Here is a 20,792-nt window from a genome sequence, read left to right on the forward strand (position 1 = left end):
TATCAAATTCGGACCGGACTGATCGGTTCGATCAAAAATCTGATAAACCGAATCTTTAGTTAGTCCGAATTGACAATCAAACCGTACAAATAAACGAACCAACCAAATTTAAAAAAATCGGTGAAAACCGATTTAAACCGCGAACCGAACTGGACCGGTCAGCCCGCGATGACATCAGCACGTGCATTTTAAAAATTTTTGCACGGGCGTCACCTGGCACTCCTGGAGAACAAAAGATACCGTCAACCACCAGGCCAATTTGCTTTCCGATTTTATAATTGCCTTTTTATAAATATATTATAACTTCTTAAAGATATCCTAATTAATAACTTTATCTTATTAATTCTTTTACTCATGTAAACTTTAAAATCTCCTTACACTTTTGTCTTTTAATTCTAATAAGTAATTTTATATTTAATTTAATTAATTTTTTATTTTATATTTACTCACTTAAATTAATTATTTTTTAATTTTACATAATTATTAAAAATATTAAATGTTGTTAAATATTCTTTAAATTAAAAAGATAAACAAAAATATTTTTATTAATCATATCATATTTTTGTTATTGATAATTATATAATATTTATTAATATTAACTCTTTTTCAATATATATTTGATTAATATAATTAATTAATAAATTATTAAAATATTAAAATAACTTAATTTTGTATAAAAAAATTAAATTTTGTATAATTATTTAATTATAACCGAGTCACCGGTTCAACCTGTGACCCAACAATTGAACCAATGATCCGGTGACCCAGTAGTCTCACCGGATTGATTACCGGTTCGGTTTTGATAACTATGCCTTGAACACGTTTGATTATAATCAAACTTTGTGCGATGATTAGAATATGTTTAATTAATTATAACATGAATATAACATTAAACTTTGATTTGGATTCTTGTGTTTTATTATTATCCTAAATATGCGTTTGATTATAACAAGATTTTGTTCTATAATTTAAACTGTGTTTGATTATAGTCTGATTATAGTATTGAACTTTGATTTTGATTATTGAGTTTGATTATTACTACAACTTGTTTGATTATAATCGAATTTTGTATTATAATTTAGAATGTGTTTGATTATAATCTAATACTCTATAATCGAAGCTTTCGTGTATATGCAATTAGTATATATTTAGATACCTTTCTTTCTGAAACTAGTATACAACTGTATTTACATTTCTATGAATAATGTAATAAAACACACAAGAGATACCAATTTTACATCTTAGCTATGGATTATGGCACAAACACGACTCTAGAGGGGTTCCTGAACATGTTGAGGAACCATTGACATCAGAAAATTCTAGGTTGCAACACTTTGGAAATGAGAGTTATCTGCACCCTGAATTTCTCCATGTCAGTACCCCAAGGGCTTAACTAAAAGTCTGTAGATATAATGATCTTCTCCAAAACTGCAGAATTAGACATCACAAATTCTACAAGACAAATCTCATGCTCATCTACATTGAATCCTTCAAATTGAACAACTTTAAAGCTTGACAGAAAGCAGTGAGGCACTAACGCTGAAGTCAACACATCTTTGTTTACAAAAGTACAATGCAAGGGTATCACGTGTAGTATCATGTGAACCTCAAAGGAGGTTAGTCAAACAATTTTTTCCATTTTTCGTATGCAAAGAAACTTGCTGGCCATGAAAGTTTTGTATCAGAAACTAGCAAAATTGATTTTATTAAATAATCTTTAATATCATACCGAAATTGATATTTTAAAGGAAAAGTATAAGGTAACGATATACTATCTACCAACTTATTGTCAATAATAATTAATATTAAAGACATCTCCACTAAAAGACACATGTATAAAAAGACATATTCAAGAGATACATCTATAAAACACTTCCATTAGATATAGCCATAAAAAAGATATTTTCATTAGACACATTCATAAAAACACTTTCATTAAACACAGTTATAAATAAGAGTTGGCAGAAGTTGATAGAATCTTTGTTGGTTACATAGCGGAATTGTATTTAAAATAATGAAATTGTTGAACATGCAGAGGTCTTGGTTTTAGGGTGATTGATCAGTCATGGAGTATTACGCTAGACATACTCTGGTAAATGGTTGAGAAGCACGATATGGTACTTGGAAAAAAGAGACTCAAGTAGAAGGAAAAGTGAAAAACCCTGGCCAAACAACAACACTCAAGTAGAAGTAGAAATAGTGGTGTACCACTGGCCAAGGAAGAGCTTTGCAAGCCAAAATTTCCTACCACGGAGGAGGAGCGGCGACTAAGGAGGAAGGACTAACGCAACTTAGTGAATCAGATCTAGAACCAGGTGAGGAGACCGAAACCAGCAGTCAAAGGGAATCAAAACAAAGGTGAAAAAGGAGGCAGTCCGGCATGAAGAAAAATGAGGCGACAAGCAGCAAAAAAAACAAAAACGACCTGGAGGAGCCGCGAAAAATCAGGAATGATCAGCGCTAGCAGCGAGCCGTCTGGCCTCCAGTGTGGCAGTGACACAGGGATGATGGTGGTCAGTGATGAGAGAGACTGAGAAAGCGAATGTCCGAGAGAGGTGGCGACATTTAAAATGGGAGGTCGCGTGACGTATAACTTGTGTGGCAGATTTGTTTTAGACTTTTATACATATAAAAATTCAAAAATACATTATTACTGATTTTTATAGCTGATTTTAGTGTTAATATCATAAATATATTTAATTTGTTTAAAATAATTTTATATTTTTTTCATCTATACGAATATCAAACAATGGTATAAAATATAAAAAATTATAGAAAATAATAGATAATTAATGCAGATAAATATACTAAATATTAGATAATAAATTTGTAAACTTTTTAAGATAATAAACAATCTTCTAATATACCAATGAGTAATAGCTCAAATAGCATAGTTTCCTATTTTTGATAAAAAAAAAAAAAACAATCTTCTAATATAAAAATTCAAAACAAGATAAATAAAAAGACTGAACATATATTCATCAAAATCATAATTTACTAATAATATAAAATATTCAAAATAAAATAAATAACTCTATTTGTATTTGTTTAAATAGTCTTCATCTAAGTTATCGAAATAGTCACAATCATCCTCTATTTAAAAAGAACCATATGATTGTTTTGGTGGCTGCAGGATAAGAAGAGGTTGTCTAGTTGGAGCTGTGCCTCTTTTAAAACTTAAAATATAGAGATTAAAAATTACAAGAAGCTAAGTTATATCATATTTTGCAGTAACCACAAAAATTCATTACTTTTCAAAAGGCAATGGCGCACACACACTAATCACAATAATAAAGAAAAGAAAATGTTAAAATATAAAGACTTATTTTTCTTTGTCATTCGCAGAGTACACTTAGACCTAGTTTAGTAAAATTTTTAATTTTTAAAAACAGTTTATAAAAGCTAGTTTTTTAAAAGTTATAACATTTGTATTTGATAAATTAAATTAAAAATAATTTTTAATAAATATAAATAACAACAAATATATTTAGTAAAATAATTTTTAAAATATATAAATATTATAATAGACATTAATGTAAGAATTAAATTTGAATATTAATTAATGTACAAAATTATATTAGACTTTTTAATTTTCATAAGTATAAACTAACTTTAAAAAATTTTCTATTAAGTACTTTCGAAAGCACCCTTGGCTTTTAAAAGCTGTAAGTATAAGCACATGAGGTTTTTATTTACCAAACGTAAAATGAAGCGCTTATACTTTTGAAAAGTACAAGCACCTCTCTAAAAAATTTTACCAAACTAAGCCTTATTTTAGTTAAAACTTGACTACATATTGAACTTTTTGTTAGAGTAAACACTCTGCCCGTAACACAAACAACAAATCTTTTTAATCTAAAAAATCGATGAAAAACTTGATTATAGATGATTTGACAACGTAAAAAATCCCAAAATAAAGAACAATTTGCAACAAGGAGAGCTTCAACAAAAAATTGACTGCAACTTTATCGATTTTAGTTAAAAAAATCAACATTCTATCTGTCTATCTACACAATTCATTTAATTTTAAAAAAAAATATTCATTATCCAAATTTATCGACAGTAAACATGTTAATATTATAAATATTAAAATAAACTACATATGCGTCCGTCGATTTTAAAGAAAAAGCATTCTCAATGCACTACTCCGTTAGCAGTGCGACAATAATATAAAAACGTTCTAAGGTAGCCAAAATAATGGACATCGTTTTACAGAGTCTAGCGTACATTCAACTATCCATATCAGCCATGAACGTCTGTACGTCGAAAATTATCTTAGTGACTAGCATGAGCCATATTCACAAAGTTTGAAACTAACTAAATAAAAACAATTAAAATTTCAGATATTAAATTAAGACTTACATACAAATTTAGATACTAAATTAAGTATTATTTCTACCCTTCTCAAATTTTATATATTTTTAATTTACAAATAAACTATTTAAAAAATATTTTTTGATATTTCAAAAACTAAGCAAATAATTAAAAATAAATTGATAAAATTTATAAATTATATTTATTATTTATTAATCATCAACTCTATTTGATATATAGAGTTAACATCGTTTAGAAATTTTCTCAAAGTTTGACTATTTTAAAAAACTTAGCGAAAATGATAGTGTACTCACTTAGAATATTTCTTTAGAATGATAAATCTATGTGATGTAAAGTCAGATTTTTAATTTCTAGTTAATAAAATTCTGTTCACCGTAAAATAAAAATAACAAACGAATTCCAACCAAACAATTTTTTCCTTTATATTTCATTTTTGTATTTTAATTTATTACTTCTTGTAATTTTTTATTTTGGACTAAAATAAATAAGTCAGGAGGCATGGCTTATCTCTCAAGAATAAAAAAAGAGAGATTCATATTTAAATTTTTATTCTCCACATCTTATTTCAATAATATGTATTATTTCTTAGGAATTTTTTTAACAAAAAATAAAATTAGGTCCAGACTAAAAATTTATTCTTAATGGATAACTTTTTTTTATAAACTTTCTTTTATTAAAAAGATAATATTTATTCTTCACCGAAACCTTTTTTCTTTAACATGATATTACTCTTGTTCTAACACATTAATTCTTCCTTAGTAATCCACAGGTGGGGGTGGAGGTGGAGGTTTTGGAAAGCAACATTTTCGGCATGACTCTGGCGACATCGGGCAGCAAAGAGTACACCATTTAAGACTTTCTCCCACGCCTTCCATATATCCGTGTCCTTCCAATCTATTCAATCCAATATTTAATTTCGATTTTTCTTCCGTATATGCTGCAAATACATAATAATTCTTTAAAAAGTTATTGACAAATTAAAAGTACTAATTTAGCAAATAATTAAAATTTTTTTAATTGAATCGTCAATATCTCGAAATATTAATTATTAAGAATTAATTAGTTCGACTCAATTGGATTGATCTTTTGTGGAAGAACAAAAATGTTATATTCAAACCAATAAGTAATAGCTCAAATGGCATAGTCTTCCCATACTCAATTAAGAGGTTGCGGGTTCGAGTCTCCTATCTTTGGTAAAAAAAAATGTTGTATCCAAATAAAAAATCAACTATCAAATCAATCAAAATATATTTATATATAAATATATGTAAAATTTATTAATTTATTGTATTTTGTATTTTATTATGTATGTTATATTGTTAATTAATTTTATAGTTCATTTTTGATATATATTTAATATGGTTGATTAAAGAAATAGAAGTCGCTTAACAAAATAATTAATGATGAAGGTGATTGAAATATTTTGGAGAAATTATATAAATAAAATTATTTGTATAGAATGATATATTATTTTTATTTAATCTTCATTTTCAATCAAGGGAAGAATTATGTATCACAACAGAAGATATATATGTAAGATATAAGGAGAATAATGGGTATTTTAGTAAGCAAAATTTAATGATAAAAAATAAAATTTTTATTAATGGATATTTTTTTAAAAAATAATTTATTTTTTTAAAAAATGAATAAAGTTAATATTAGTTAACACAAAAAGTTTAAAATGGATTAAAAAATAGATTTTTTAAAAGTTAGAAAGAAGGAGAATGTACATTTATAAAATAGAGGGGAGGAGAGTGTCATTTTAGTATTTTGCAGGAAAGAGAAGTGTAATTTTCTCTTACTTTTACTACTAGAAATTTGTCAAACACGTAAAAAAAATCTTTTTTATTGAAAAATAATTTTTTTTATCAAAATAATAGCGTTCAAACAAACATTTAAGATGTAAAAAAATAGATAGATAGCGGGAAAAAGATGTTATTGTGAAAGAAAAATTGGATTGAAAAAAAAAAAAAGACACGCGTGATAACATATCTATTGGTTATTTACTAACTACTTTATGTATAAGGTGTGTTTTGGAATACTGATACATTAAATTTATTTTAATAATTTTTATTTGGGGTAAAGAATTATATTAGTTCTTAATGTTTGAATTAAGTTTTAGTTTTGTCTAATGATTTATATAAATGTGGCACATTTAATAAATACATAATTATTTTGTGGAAAAAAAATTAAAATGGTTTCTGACAATTACCTCGAAAGATAATGAGGCTCTTAACAAAAAAAATTTCAACCCGATTTCTGACAATTACTTCGAAAGGACAACAAAATCTCTATGTCAAAAAAAGTCAATGTTATTTTTTTTGTACAAAGACTAATCAGTTCCAAAAAAAAAGTCAGGAGCCGGATTTAATTTTTTTCTCTTAAAGACTTCGTTATCTTTTCGAGATAATTATCAGAGATCGATGGGATATTCACTCTTATTTTGTTCATTTTAAACATACCTATTATTAACAATATATTGATACAGATTAATCATTAACAAATAATAACATAAAGCAATGCGCAAATTGATCACCTGCTTTATATCCAGAGAAAGTCTCAGAAAAATCACGGGCAACTATCTTTGAAGGAACAATAACAACCAAAGCTAAGAGTCCTAAAGTGACTATTGCATATTTTGAAGCCATTTTTAGGAGATGAACTAAAATTAGATGAAGAAAGATGTGAAAATGATCAAGGGAAGGATAGTTTATATAGAAGAGGAGAAAGACCATCGGGGCTTGCATATAATAACCGGGGAAAAAAACAGTGAAGAGCCAAATTTGTAATTAATATACGTATACCTTAAATTATAAAATTAAACATTAATTGGGAGAAAAGTCAAATTTGTAATTAATATGGATAAAATAAATTTTAAAAGAGTAATTATTCAAATTAATTTTTAAAGATGTTAAAAGCGAATATTTTAGTCTCAAAAAATTAATATACATCTTAATTTTTAAGGTTTTATTCCGATAGACAAATCAACCTCAGTTTATTTTTTGGCATAATAATTATCCAAATCAGTCTCCAAAAATTTTTAAAAAGGATATTTTAATTCTTAAAAAAAATTAATACACAGATCAATTCTCAAAATTTTTCCTGTCAGATATAACAGTTTTCGGGTATGTCTAAAACGAGCACAATGTGCTTATTTTCGAGTATCATCATCTGCCTCATCAAAACTTAACCAAAATTTATTGTAATTTTTTTTAAAAATCTAAGAAATGCGCTTCAAACTAGGCTTAGCTAAGTGCTAACTGCATCAATAATTTCAAAATATATCTGCTCAATGTGACACGCAATTTTCATAATCATAGGAACGGTGTAATTGAAAAAGAAAAATGAAAAACAGTAAGTTATGGAAAATTGTAAATTCCATCCAATAATTGCTAGCTATTTGGTTGGTAGGAAAGTAACAATGTAATTGTCCCTGGATGTGATATAATAAGTCTAGTCTTTAATAATCTAATCTTTTTATTTACTTCCTAATCTCAGGGCATAATCTAATAATAAAGCCTATCCTATTCTATGATTAGGATCATGATATCAATAAAAATAATAGTTTACAAGCATATATAGTGAAATGAACAAGTCACTATCTTCTTTGGGAAATTGGGAGGGAATAAAAGAAGAGAAAAGGCGGAACAACAAACAAACAATGATAAGGTTATAATACACAGTCAAAATTTCCGTGTAAAAACTTCTCGTTGAGAATGATTAAAACTAAAAAAGAAATGGTGATGGAATTAATTAAGGTAATGACTATGAAACCATTCCTTCAGATGATATACACACAAATAATATTAAACTATCATAAGACTAAGAGAAGATATAGCAAGAAGGTTCAAAGATCTCTATTGCTTTGCATGTGATTTAGATAATCTTGACCAATGATTAGCAGAAGTTTATATCAACTAGTCTAGATTCTAACTAATTATAAAGACATTATTTAATAAAAATGAAACATACTATTTATAATATTTAAAACAAATAACAAATTATTTGGCACCATCATATCTAAGTTTAGGAGCATTTGTGGCAGAGTAACTAGTAGCAATGAATATTCTTTGACCCTAAATATCTTAGGTACCAATAGATGTAGTTTGTCTTTTTCTATAAAATCATACTCAACTGAGAGCTACGATAACTGGATCACTCTGCACACCATGTGAGGCAGTGTTGGAAGGCTCATTGGCTTGTTGAGCACGTGATCTTGTAGCACCTAAAGCAGGCATCATGTGTATCTGAAGCTCCTGATAAGAGGGGGGTAATAGTAGCTGTAAGAACTGCAATTAAGTAATCATTTAATTAAATAATTAAATAGCCCAATATAGGTTCCTAAAATTTAGAATGTTAATTAGAAAATATAAATATGATATTTAGACTCAGTAGATTTTTCTGAGTTGAAAAATGTAATTTTCTGTGGTGGTTAATCCCGCTTACGTTGAGATGTTAGGTCTGTGGCTAAGTATCCTACTCGCATCCTTTCGAGTCACAAGAGTGAGCCGAGCACTATAATCTCTGAGAAAGTGGCCGGGAACTATAACCCTAGGGAAGGTACCCATTTTTATTCGTGACCAAAAGGCGACATTCCCATGGGAATGTGTCGGGTTGGCAGTTGAACCGACAATAATGTGATATCACAGCCAAATAGGATAGGCATTCATCATGTGCATATTCTACATGTTTGCTTGCTTTTTTGACTTGCATTGTTTGTTTAATTGTATAACATGCCTAATTCTTCCTGAGTTACTTGATATACATGATTATACTTGTGCTTTACTTGTATTACTCGCGGACGAGGTCGTACGCGTACTCGAGGAGAAACTGGGAATGACCGACCGGCCGACAACCATGCCGAGTTTATGGCGGAGATGGCCAACTTGGCTAACACCATGGAGGCGAATGTTGCTACGACTTTGCAAGCTGTACAGAGATTTGGTCAACCGGTGGGAAACAGAAATGGAAATAGGGATGGAAATAGTAATGGAGACAGAAACGACAATGACTTGGGAGGTGCTCCAATGACTTTGGCTTCATTTCTAAAAATTCACCCACCGACTTTCAGAGGTTCTATCAACTCAAGTGAAGTGGACAATTGGTTCTGAGCTATGGAGCGCGCACTACAAGCTCAGAATGTCCCGGCTAATCAATATGTAGAGTTCGCAGCCTATCAATTGTTAGGAGAGGCGCAACATTAGTGGCAAGGAGAGTGCTAGTTGATATGACTTTCGAATGCAGAGATTCCTTGGGACGTGTTTCAAACAGTGTTCTATAGGAAGTATTTTCCGGAGTCGGTGAGAGAAGCAAAGGAGTTAGAGCTTATGCAGCTAAAGCAAGGCTCGTTGTCTGTGGCCGAATACACTAGTTGGTTTGAGAAACTCTGTAGGTTCTCTAGGGTGTGTCAAGGTGCCCCGGAGTCCTATGAGAGTTGGAAGTGCATTAAATATCAAGGAGGCTTGAAGGATAACATTATGACTGTTGTGGCTCCTTTGGAGATTCGGATCTTTTTCGAACTTGTGAACAAGGCAAGGGTCGTGGAGGAGTGTGCTAAGAAGGTGACATTGGCGAGAGACACCCGAGGGGGAAACAATGCTAGAGGCCGAGGCAAGTATTTTCAACCAAGAGCTCAAAACTTCAAGAGAGGAGGGCATGTACCTCAAGGTCAAGGAGGCTTTAGGAGGAATAACAATGATCAGTACCAGCATGCCAAAGGGAGAGGTAATCAGAGTAAGGCTTCTCCGGATTTAACTTGTGATCATTGTGGACGTTTTCATCCGAATGACTCGTGCAAGTTGGTTATAGGTGGATGCTTTGCATGTGGATTGCCTGGACACATGGCAAAGGATTGCCCTCGTAGGAGGACTCCGAATGTGGGCCAGAACCAGCAAGGTCGGGTGTTTGCTGTAAACGGCCAGGATGTTGCAAAGTCGGATCAATTGATGAAAGGTAACTGTTCATTTGGTGAGAAAACATTGGTTGCATTATATGATACTGGAGCTTTGCATTCATTTATTGCATTAGATAAAGTTGAGAAACTAGGGTTGAAAATGTCAGAATTAGCTTTCGATTTGCATGTGTATACCCCATATCAGATGGTTGTGACAAAGTTAGGTTGTAGGCAAGTGTCTTTCAAGCTTGAGAATAAAGAATTTGTCCATGACTTAATTTGCTTGCCAATGGTTGGGTTAGAGATGATTTCGGGGTTTGACTAGATGTCCAAGAATCGGGTTTTGTTGGATTACTTTGAGCGATCTATTCGGTTTATGCCGGAAGGAGAAGGAGGAGCAGTGCTAGCTGAGGGTTATTACCTGAACTCTATGATAGTGAACTGTAGTGGAGAAGAGTGTCAGGGTTATATATTGTTGGCTGCGAATGTGTTAGGTGATGAACAGAGGTTAGATCAAATTCCAGTAGTTAGGGAGTTTCCAGAAGTGTTCCCGGAAGATATTCCTGAATTCCCACCTCAAAGGGAAATTGAATTTGCTATTGACTTGGTGCCGGGAGCTGGAGCAGTGTCGATTGAGCCATACCGAATGGCTTCGATAGAGCTGGCAGAATTAAAGACTCAATTGGAAGAGCTTCTGAACAAGAGGTTCATTCGACCGAGTGTATCTCCGTGGGAGCGCCAGTTTTATTGGTAAAGAAGAAAGATGGAGGAATGTGACTTTGCGTAGACTATAGACAGTTGAACAAAGTGACTGTGAAGAACAAGTATCCGTTGCCGAGGATAGATGACTTGATGGATAAGTTGCAAGAAGCTGGAGTATTTTCAAAGATTGATTTAAGATCCGGTTACCATCAGATAAGGGTAAAAGAGGATGACATTCTGAAAACTGCGTTTAGGACGCGCTATGGACACTACGAGTTTGCGATGATGTCCTTTGGGTTGACGAATCCACCTGCTGTGTTCATGGATTACATGAACAGAGTATTTCGTCTCTTCTTAGACAAATTCGTGGTGGTATTCATAGACGACATTTTAGTTTACTCAAAGATGGCAAAGGAGCACGAAGAGCATTTGAGGATTATGTTGTAAGTTCTGAAGGAGTGGAAAATGTATGATAAGTTGTCCAAATGCGAGTTCTGGAAGGAGGAAGTGAAGTTCTTAGGTCACGTGATGAGTAAAGGTGGAATAGCCGTAGATCCTTTGAAAGTAGAGGCGGTGATGGAATGGGAAAGACCGATGATGGTAACAGAGGTTAGGAGCTTTTTGGGGTTAGCTGGATATTACAGAAGGTTTATTCACAGGTTCTCACAAATCGCACTACCAATGACTAAGTTAACAAGGAAAGAGATACCGTTCGTGTGGACGGCAGAGTGTGAGGAGAGTTTTCAGACTTTGAAACAAAAGTTAACTTCAGTGCCAATTTTAATTCTACCTGAACCACATGAACTGTTTGAAGTGTACTGTGATGCTTCTTTGAAGGGTTTGGGTTGCGTTTTGATGCAACACCAGAACGTGGTAGCTTACGCATCGCGTCAGCTGAGACCACATGAGGTGAATTACCAAACTCATGACTTGGAATTGGCGGTGATTGTGTTTGCATTGAAGATTTGGAGGCACCACTTGTACAGAGTGTGGTTTAGAGTCTTCTCTGATCACAAGAGTCTCAAGTACATCTTTGATTAGAAAGAGCTCAATATGCATCAAACGAGGTGGATGGAACTTCTGAAAGATTATGATTTTGAACTGAGTTATCACCCCGGAAAGGCAAATGTTGTGGCAGATACATTGAGTCAATTTAACGATAGCTTGGATAAGGATTAATGAAGAGGAGTTAGTAGATAAGTTTGCGGAACTTAAGTTAGGTCTTGGTGAAGTTGAAGGGGAAGCTTGTTTGAACCAATTGTGCATTTCAAGTACTTTTAAGTCAGAAATTCAGAGGGCTCAGCAAAGTGAGTAAGAACTTCAGAGATTATTTCAACCGATTGGCAAGAAGAGGCATGGAGAGTTTACTAAGGATGATGAAGGGTTGTTGAGGTATAAGGGGAAAATTTGTGTGCCGGATGTCGGAAGTTTGAGGCAAGAGTTGTTGTCGGAAGCTCATAGTAGCGGGTTGATGAATCCATATTTGATGATATATTTTGGTTTGATTTGAGTGGATTTTATCATATAAACCCACATTTATTCATCCAAATAGCATACTTTTGTGTTCTCTCCTTAAGTTGAGCTTAATTGTGAAAACATGCTATTTTGTGCTTAATTTAACCAATTTTATTCCACTTTCATTCCATTCGATGCCTTGATACTTTTGATGAGTGATTTCAGGTGTAAGAGGTAGGAATGGCTTGATAAGAGTGGAGGAGAAGCATGCAATAGGGAGAAAACATGTAGAAAACAAAGGAAAAGCACACATTGGAGTGTGCGTACGCACAACCTACTATGTGTACGCACAAGAAGCACAACAGCATGTGTGCGCATGCACAAGTCCTAGCACGTGACCTCATTAATGCAAATCGCTGGGGGCAATTTTTGGGCCTCCAGAGCCCAGTTTTGGGACTTTCTTAAGCTGATTGAGTGCTATATCAAAGGGCCATCATTCCATGTGAAAAGGGGAGAGCAATTAGGATTAGTTTAGCATCATGTAGGTCATTTTCTAGAGAGAGAAGCTCCCCTTCTCTCTAGAAATTAGGGTTTTTAGCTTAATTTCTTTGTAATTTCTCTTTTTAATTCTTGTTTTCATCTAGTTTCTTCTACCTTTCTTTGTTCTATTATCTTAATTTCCTTAGTTTATCTTGTTAATTTCTCATTTTGGTTACTTTTTATGTTTATGAGCGCTCTTGTTATTTTGATTTCTATTTAATGCAATTTATGTTTTATGTTCCTTTATTACTTAATTAAGTTGTTATTCTTACTTTCCTTGCTTGGTAGTTGTAGAATTTATTATTTCTTGCTATTTTATCATGCTTTCATTTCATGCCTTCCAAGTGTTTGATAAAATGCTTGGTTGGATTTTTGCCTAGTTTTTCACACTCTTGGTTGGGAAATTAGGTGATTGGGTGAACTTGAGTGGTGGATGTCCATTCCACATTGTGTGAGGATTGTTAGTTGATTTGGTTTCCACTAACTCTAAGCCTTCCATTAATAGAGTTGGCTAGGACTTGTGGATTGAGATCAACTATGCCCTTTTGACTAATTATCAATGTTAGGATTGACTAATTGGGATTAATTCCACACAATTACCATGTTTGTGGTCCATAATTAGGATAGGAATGCTTAATTCTCCAATTCTTGCCAAGAGCCCTTTTTGCCATTTATTTCCATTTTAATTGCTTTTACTTACTTTTCATTTAATTACTTGCCATTTTAACTTCTTGCCTCTTATAATCATCAACCCCCATTTTTTTCCCATAGCCAATAGTTGATCATTTCATTGCAACTCCTAGGAAAGACGACCTGGGACTTGAAAACTCCCGGTTATTTTGTATTGATTGTGACACCTTTAGATTAAAATTTGATTGAGAGGATCCATTGGGGGTTCAGACTATACTTGTAACGGAAGAAATTATATTTTATCTAAATTCCGAATGGGCATAATTATCTCTATCACGGGTTTTCTATTCATCCAGAAAGTACGAAAATGTACTATGATCTAAAAAAGATGTTCGGGTGGCCTGTGATGAAGAATGATGTAGATATAGTTGTATCTAAGTGTCTGATGTGTCAGAAGGTGAAGATAGAGCACCAGAGACCATCGAGAATGTTATAGCCACTTGAGATTCCTCAGTGAAAGTGGGAAGGAATTGCAATGAATTTTTTGACTGGTTTGCCGAGGATTAGGTCGGGATTTGATGTGATTTGGGTGATCATGGATCGTTTAACTAAGTCCACTCATTTTCTGCCTATCTGAGTGAACTACTCTATGGAGGAATTTGCGAGGTTGTACATCAAGGAGATTGTAAGGTTGTATGGTGTGCCATCGAGCATAGTGTCGGACCGTGATCCCGGATTCACATCAAGGTTTTGGGGAGCTTTTCAAAGAGCTTTCGGTACGAGACTGTGTCTCAGCACGGCATATCATCCACAAACAGATGGACAGTCGAAAGGACTATTCAGATATTAGAAGATACGCTAAGGGCGTGTGTTTTGGATCAACCGGGAAGTTGGGACCGTTACATGCCATTGGTGGAGTTTGCGTACAACAACAGCTTTCATGCGAGCATTGGGATGGCTCTGTATGAGGCTTTATATGGACGGAAGTGCCAGTCTCCAATGTGTTGGTATGAAGCCGGTGAATCAAGTGTGTGGGGGCCCGATTCGGTAGCCGAGATTATTGAGAAGATTAAAAAGATTCGAGCTAGGGTTTTAACTGCACAAAGCTGACAGAAAAGTTATGCGGTTCAGAGGAGGAAACCGTTGGAATTTGAGTGGGTGAGCATGTATTTATAAGGGTTACTCTGACAACTGAAATTGGAAGAGCAATTAAAACTAAGAAGTTGAATCCGAGATTCACTGGGCCGTTCGAGATTTTGAGGCGATTCGCGCCGGTGGCATATTAATTAGCTTTGCCTCCGTACTTGTCTAACTTACATGACGTATTCCATGTGTCACAACTCCGTAAATACATGTTTGATGTGGCTCATGTGTTAGAGCCCGAGTCGGTCGAGTTGAAGGAGAACTTGACGTTTCAAGTAAAACTGGTGCAAATTGACGACACTAGTGTGAAGAAACTGAAAGGAAAAGAAGTTCAGTTGATCAAAGTTACTTGGCAAAGTTACTTGGCAGGAGTGGAAGAGCATACTTGGGAATTGGAGTTTGAGATGTGGAAGGATTATCCCAAGTTATTCTCAGGTAATCACTAAATTTTGAGGACAAAATTTCTAATTTGGTGGGGAGAATGTAAGAACCGCGATTAATTAACCGTTTAATTAAATAATTAAATTGCCCAAAATAGGTTCCTAAAATTTAGAATGTTAGTTAGAAAATATAAATATGATATCTGGACACAATAGATTTTTCTGAGTTGGAAAATGTAATTTTCTACAAAAAATTGCGTGAAAATGCGTACTGGTAAATTAACCGGCAATACCAGCTTAAGTTTGTCTAGTACTGTGTATGAATGATAAGAATAGTAGAAAAACTTAGGAAAACATTTAGAATTAAAAACCAAACACTAATTTTAAAGGTTTGGTCCAAAGTTTGGCCAAACGGACCAAAAACACTAACGAGTTGGACCGGACCCAAGTTAAGCCTAACATACATATACCCTAAAATACAGCTCATTCAGCCCATAACATCACAAAACCACTAAAACACAGCTGCATGAGTTGAGAGGTGAGAAGGTGGAAGTTACTATTCATCCTTAACTTCCGGTGGCCATAACTCAAGCTACGGTACTCCGATTCGCGTGTCGTCAGCGGCTATGCGAAACTCTCGCCGAGCCCGTTAGTTTCATTTAACTTTTGTGGTAATATTTCGAAATTTTCTCACATTCCTGCAGTCCTAAGAAATTAAAAAATGCGGGTGTTGGTTTTGAGTGAATTTTTGTGTTTTGATTGATTAGATGGTATCTAAGGTTGAGCTATTGGTGTTTTGTGCCCCAAAAACTATCGAAAAAGGTAAGAAAACTCTTTACCTTATAAATTTGTGAATTTGATGAACCTTAGGTATTGATTTGTGATAACTTATGTATGTCTAGCTTGAAATTGTGACTATTGGAGCATTGGTTCTTGAATTGGTGGCTTGTTGGTGAGTTGAGGCTTGTTGGAATCAAATCTTGGTGTACTGTGCATATTGGGAATCGGTCAAGATATGGTTTTGGTTTTCTCTATGTAATATGTAATATTTCTTTACACTTAGACTAGTGGACTTAGGATAGGATTGAATTGATTGTTGAAAATTGTTGAATTGATAATGTATGATGGCGTTGTTGATTTTGATGAATTATGATGTTGAACTTTGATGTTGTGGTTGATTATTGAAATTAAAGTTGAGAATGATGATTTTGAGTGTTGATAATGAATTGTGAAGCTTATTGATGTTGATAAATATTGAGGATAGGAAAATGATGCTTTAAGTGTAATAATTGAGAATTTGAGGAATGTAAATGAGGATTTTTGGATGAAAATAGTGAAATTACATGTTGGTAGGTTGCGGAATGAATTAGAAGGTGTATAAACATCATTTAGGTCTATTGGAACTGTTTTGGTTGTAGGATATTTGGTTTGATTGTGAATTTTGGAAATTTGAGAACCTAGTTATTTTTTGTAAAAGTCAGTTTTTGGTGAATTTTGGCGGATCATAACTTGAGTCTCAAAGCTTAAAATTGAATGAATTTTGTTTTAAATTAAATGTTGTTTTGAGAGCTTTAAATCGATATAAAGTTTGAGGAAAATGGACTTTTGTATAGGAATTTATGAACGTTTAAAGTTTAGTGTTTAAAACTGAATTCTGCAACTTTTGAAAATTTTCTAAGTCTGGTAAGGGTCACGCACGCGACACAGTGCACGAGACGCGACCAAACCATTTGGGTTGGGCATCTCGTGTACGCAGACACTGCATGCGTATGCGAGCTATCAAAAATGCAACGTTTGCGTATGCAAACTTTAACACGCGACGCGAGCAACCCATTCGGGTTGGGCATCTCACGTACACGAGTAGGGGGTTGCGTACGCGACCATCCCTTTTTCAACAGCATGCGTACACGAGGCAGGGGCTTGCGTATGCGAGACCCCTATTTTCCTGAATAATGGTTTTTCTTCATTTTCAAAGGTTCTCATGCTTTCCAAACATTCTTTAAATGCCGTTCAAGAATACTATATAGTACTTAGGTCCTAATATTACTAGAGATGAGTTAGTATGTTAATTTAGTGAATTTCTGTATGAATTTAGAAGACGGAGACTTAGGTTTCTGGAGTACTGAGAATGGTTTAGTTGAGTGAGATGTCGGAGCACTATAACGATAATTAATTTGATGAGTTGTGGAATTACGGATTGATGACGTTTAAGACAAGTCTAGGACTCGGGATTAAATGATGACTTTACTAAGTACTAAGAATGAATTATGAAAAATTACTAATATTGTTGAGACGCTATGCGCCTGGCATGGACAGTGGTTAATCCCGCTCATGTTGAGATGTGAGGTCTATGGCTAAGTATCTCCGCTCGCATCCTTTCGAGTCACAAGAGTGAGCCGAGCACTATAATCTCTGGGAAAGTGGCCGGGCACTATAACCCTGGGGAAGGTACCCATTTTTGTTCGTGACCGAAAGGTGACATTCCCATGAGAATGTGTCGGATTGGCAGTTGAACCGACAATATGATATCACAGCCAAATAGGACAGGCATTCATCATGTGCATATTTTATATGTTTGCTTGCTTTGCCGACTTGCATTGTTTGCCTATTTGTATAACATGCCTAATTGCTTCCTGAATTACTTGATATACATGATTATACTTGTGCTTTATTTTTATTGCTATTACTTGTGTTTTCTACTGGTATTGAGGAGGTTCGGAAGGCAATGGCAATGGGATCGTATGGAGGTTAGGTTGGCGAAGGCTGTGGGACAGCGGTGTAAATGTTAGATTAGAAAATCCCTAAGTTAGATTTCCTTATTTTCTTATGGTTTTAAAGTGATGGTTTTAAATTTAGTATTGCTTTAAGCTGAATCTCATGATTGATATGAAGCTCTAGGATTGCCTCTGGCATTCCGGAGTCTTAGATATTACATTACTGGGTACTGTTACCATACTGAGAACCTCCGGTTCTCATTTCATACTTTGTTGTTGTTTTTCAGATGCAGGTCGCAACCCACCTCAGTGAGTTGCGTGATGGTGACAGAGCGGAGGATCTTTATCTCATTTTGAAGTATTTTGATTACTTTTGTTTTAATTCTCTCACTTTTATATTTATAATTAGCTTAGAGGCTTACTTTATAGAGAGATAGATTGTATATGCTGTTTTAACTTTCAAAGCTCTGAATGTCTGTATAAATAACTAGTCGGCCTAAACTCCGCGGGCCAAGACTAGTATCCTATGACTATTATACTATTATACCTACATATGCTCTATTATCTTGTATATGTACCTTGTATCTTATGCTTTTAGCTTCATGTGAAGGTTTCACGTTTTTGTAATTCTGTATTTGAGCTTGTTTCTTCATCGGGCTTCTAGAATTATTATTCCTTTCTATATATAGATATGTATAGGCCTTAGAATTGTCGTAACCTTTGATTAACCTTTGATTTATGGCATGAGGTAAGGCTTAAGGTAATTAGGGTGTTACAGTAGCAATAGGTGGTGGTCTCCCACTAGTCGGAACAGGTGCCTGATGATGACCTAACGAGAGTGTACGGATCTGCATGTAAGTCAAGCAGGCGACCGGTAGAAAGCCAAGGCCTCCTCTTTCGGCCTCGGCTACGGCCATGATCTCCGTCTTCACCAGAGATATCATGTACAATAGCTGGATCACCCTTTCGGCCTCGGCCTCGGCCTCAGCCACGGCCACGGCCACGACCGCGATTTCCATCTCTACCAATCATATCATGTACACATTGAACTAAGAAAGTTATTATCCATAACATAACCGATACAAGAGATTACAAAATATAAATTAAAGTAAATTAACAGATTTGCAAACTAAGAATTTACAACTAAAACCTCAATCCGAGAGTTCTGAACTTCCATCAACATCAATGTAAGCATCACCATCATCATAGATCTCAATGTCGTCATCCTCCTCATTATTTACATTAGGAACCTAGAAGTCATCTACTTGAAGTTGTATCATATCAACATCTCTTAACACAGATGCTAATGATGATAGATACTCGGTTTCTGAAATGATCCTAGTATGTGGAGGCTCATCATTCTGATACACCTTGGTTTCATACTCATTTTGTACTTCCTCTATTATTTTTCATGGTTTACGTGTAATCACAATCTTCCAATTAGACTTACAGCCTTGTGGATATGGCATGTAATACACTTGTCTAGCTTTTTGTGCAAGGATGAATGGATTATAACTCCCATATCTCCTAGTGGATAATACTTCAATTATTTTGTAGTCTTTTTGTCTACGCGTTCCCCGAGGCCTAGTAAGGTCATACCACTCACAGTAAAACAAGGTGACTCTATGGATATCTCCTCCCTATGCTCTGTCTAAACCCAATAATTAGGTTTAAACCCATGAGTATATAGATCAATCTTAATGTCGATCAACTGTCTAAACGTCCCACATTGATATCTGGCACATGGACACCTAACTAAACCTCCTCTGAGAAATTCATGAGTTCTAGTATACACATCCACAAATTCATTTACCCCTTTAATAAAACTAGGCTTAAGACCTCGTCTCTGGTCATACGTTCTATCATACATTCAACTTCAATTCTGATTTTTTATTATTAATGATTTTAATTCCGTACATATTAAAGGGATAATATTTACTTTTTAATTTTTTTTCAACGAAAAACCACAACAAATAAAAGTCTTATCATAAATATAATTTATACTTTCATCATGAATGGTTTACACAAACAAATATAGATAAGTAAGTATAGATAAGCATGCATAATAATTTAACAGAGATAATAAAGATGAAGATAAATTAAAATTTAATAGTTTAACAGAGATAATAAATAAATAAATAAAAATAGAAGGTTAAACTTTAAATAGCTTCTGTAGAAATCTTAAACTCTATCAATACTTGTGATAATGTAAATGGATGCCACTACAATTTTGATAATACTTGTGACTATATGTGTGTATGTGCGCGCACTATTATTCATTAAGAGTAACACTCGGTTAACAATTAATTAGCCATAACTAACTTATTTGAATATGGATGCATGCCAGCTTATATGACAGAGGCATCTTGATTACAAAAGTTAAGAGGCTTTTTGTGAACCACTCTAAACCTATTATGTCACTTTGAAAAATATATATATACAAGTCTAGCTACCCCACACCAACTAAGTCGGGGCATAATATATACAAGGTTCCTCCATAATTATGTATGTGTATAGACTATAGAGAATAGCTAATAATCCAGCCCATCACTGCATAACATATTTTTATGTAGAGAGAGAGAATCAGATAACTACAAATATATGTAGAGGAAATCCCTAAGGGCTCAATGCCCAAAGCATTATTAATTAGAGAAAATCTCACTTACAATTTGCTTAAATTATTAATTAATTAGTATAGCATAGTAACACAAGACCGGAACAAATTTAAGGTTAAGGTCACAAATTTCTCTTGTTTGGTGAAGACATGTAATATCAAATCTTATCCTAAAGAAAAGTAAGCAAGAGACATGTTGATGGCATTGCATGAACTATTTATAGTTACAGATAAGGCAGAGAGTAGCTAGAATTAGAGTAGTACACAAGCATAAAATGCTTTTTGTTCTCTACCGGGATTTATATATAAAAGGAGACATTTGCATATATATATATGTATTTGCATTAGGGACTAAACAAAAAATTTGCAAAGAATTGAAAGGGACA

At 33.8% G+C, this 20,792-nt stretch overlaps 1 long non-coding RNA gene across 1 annotated transcript; it reads right to left on the reverse strand.

Moving 5' to 3' along the window:
- Window positions 1-4,957: 4,957 nt before the first annotated feature.
- Window positions 4,958-7,008, reverse strand: LOC140181987 (uncharacterized). Its single transcript, XR_011877746.1, has 2 exons — window positions 6,872-7,008; window positions 4,958-5,272 (listed from the first exon to the last, which is right to left on the reverse strand). It is a non-coding gene; the product is annotated as an uncharacterized lncRNA (long non-coding RNA).
- Window positions 7,009-20,792: the final 13,784 nt, after the last annotated feature.

The sequence above is a fragment of the Arachis hypogaea genome, chromosome 19 (assembly GCF_003086295.3).
Source record: "Arachis hypogaea cultivar Tifrunner chromosome 19, arahy.Tifrunner.gnm2.J5K5, whole genome shotgun sequence".
Lineage (NCBI taxonomy): Eukaryota > Viridiplantae > Streptophyta > Magnoliopsida > Fabales > Fabaceae > Arachis > Arachis hypogaea.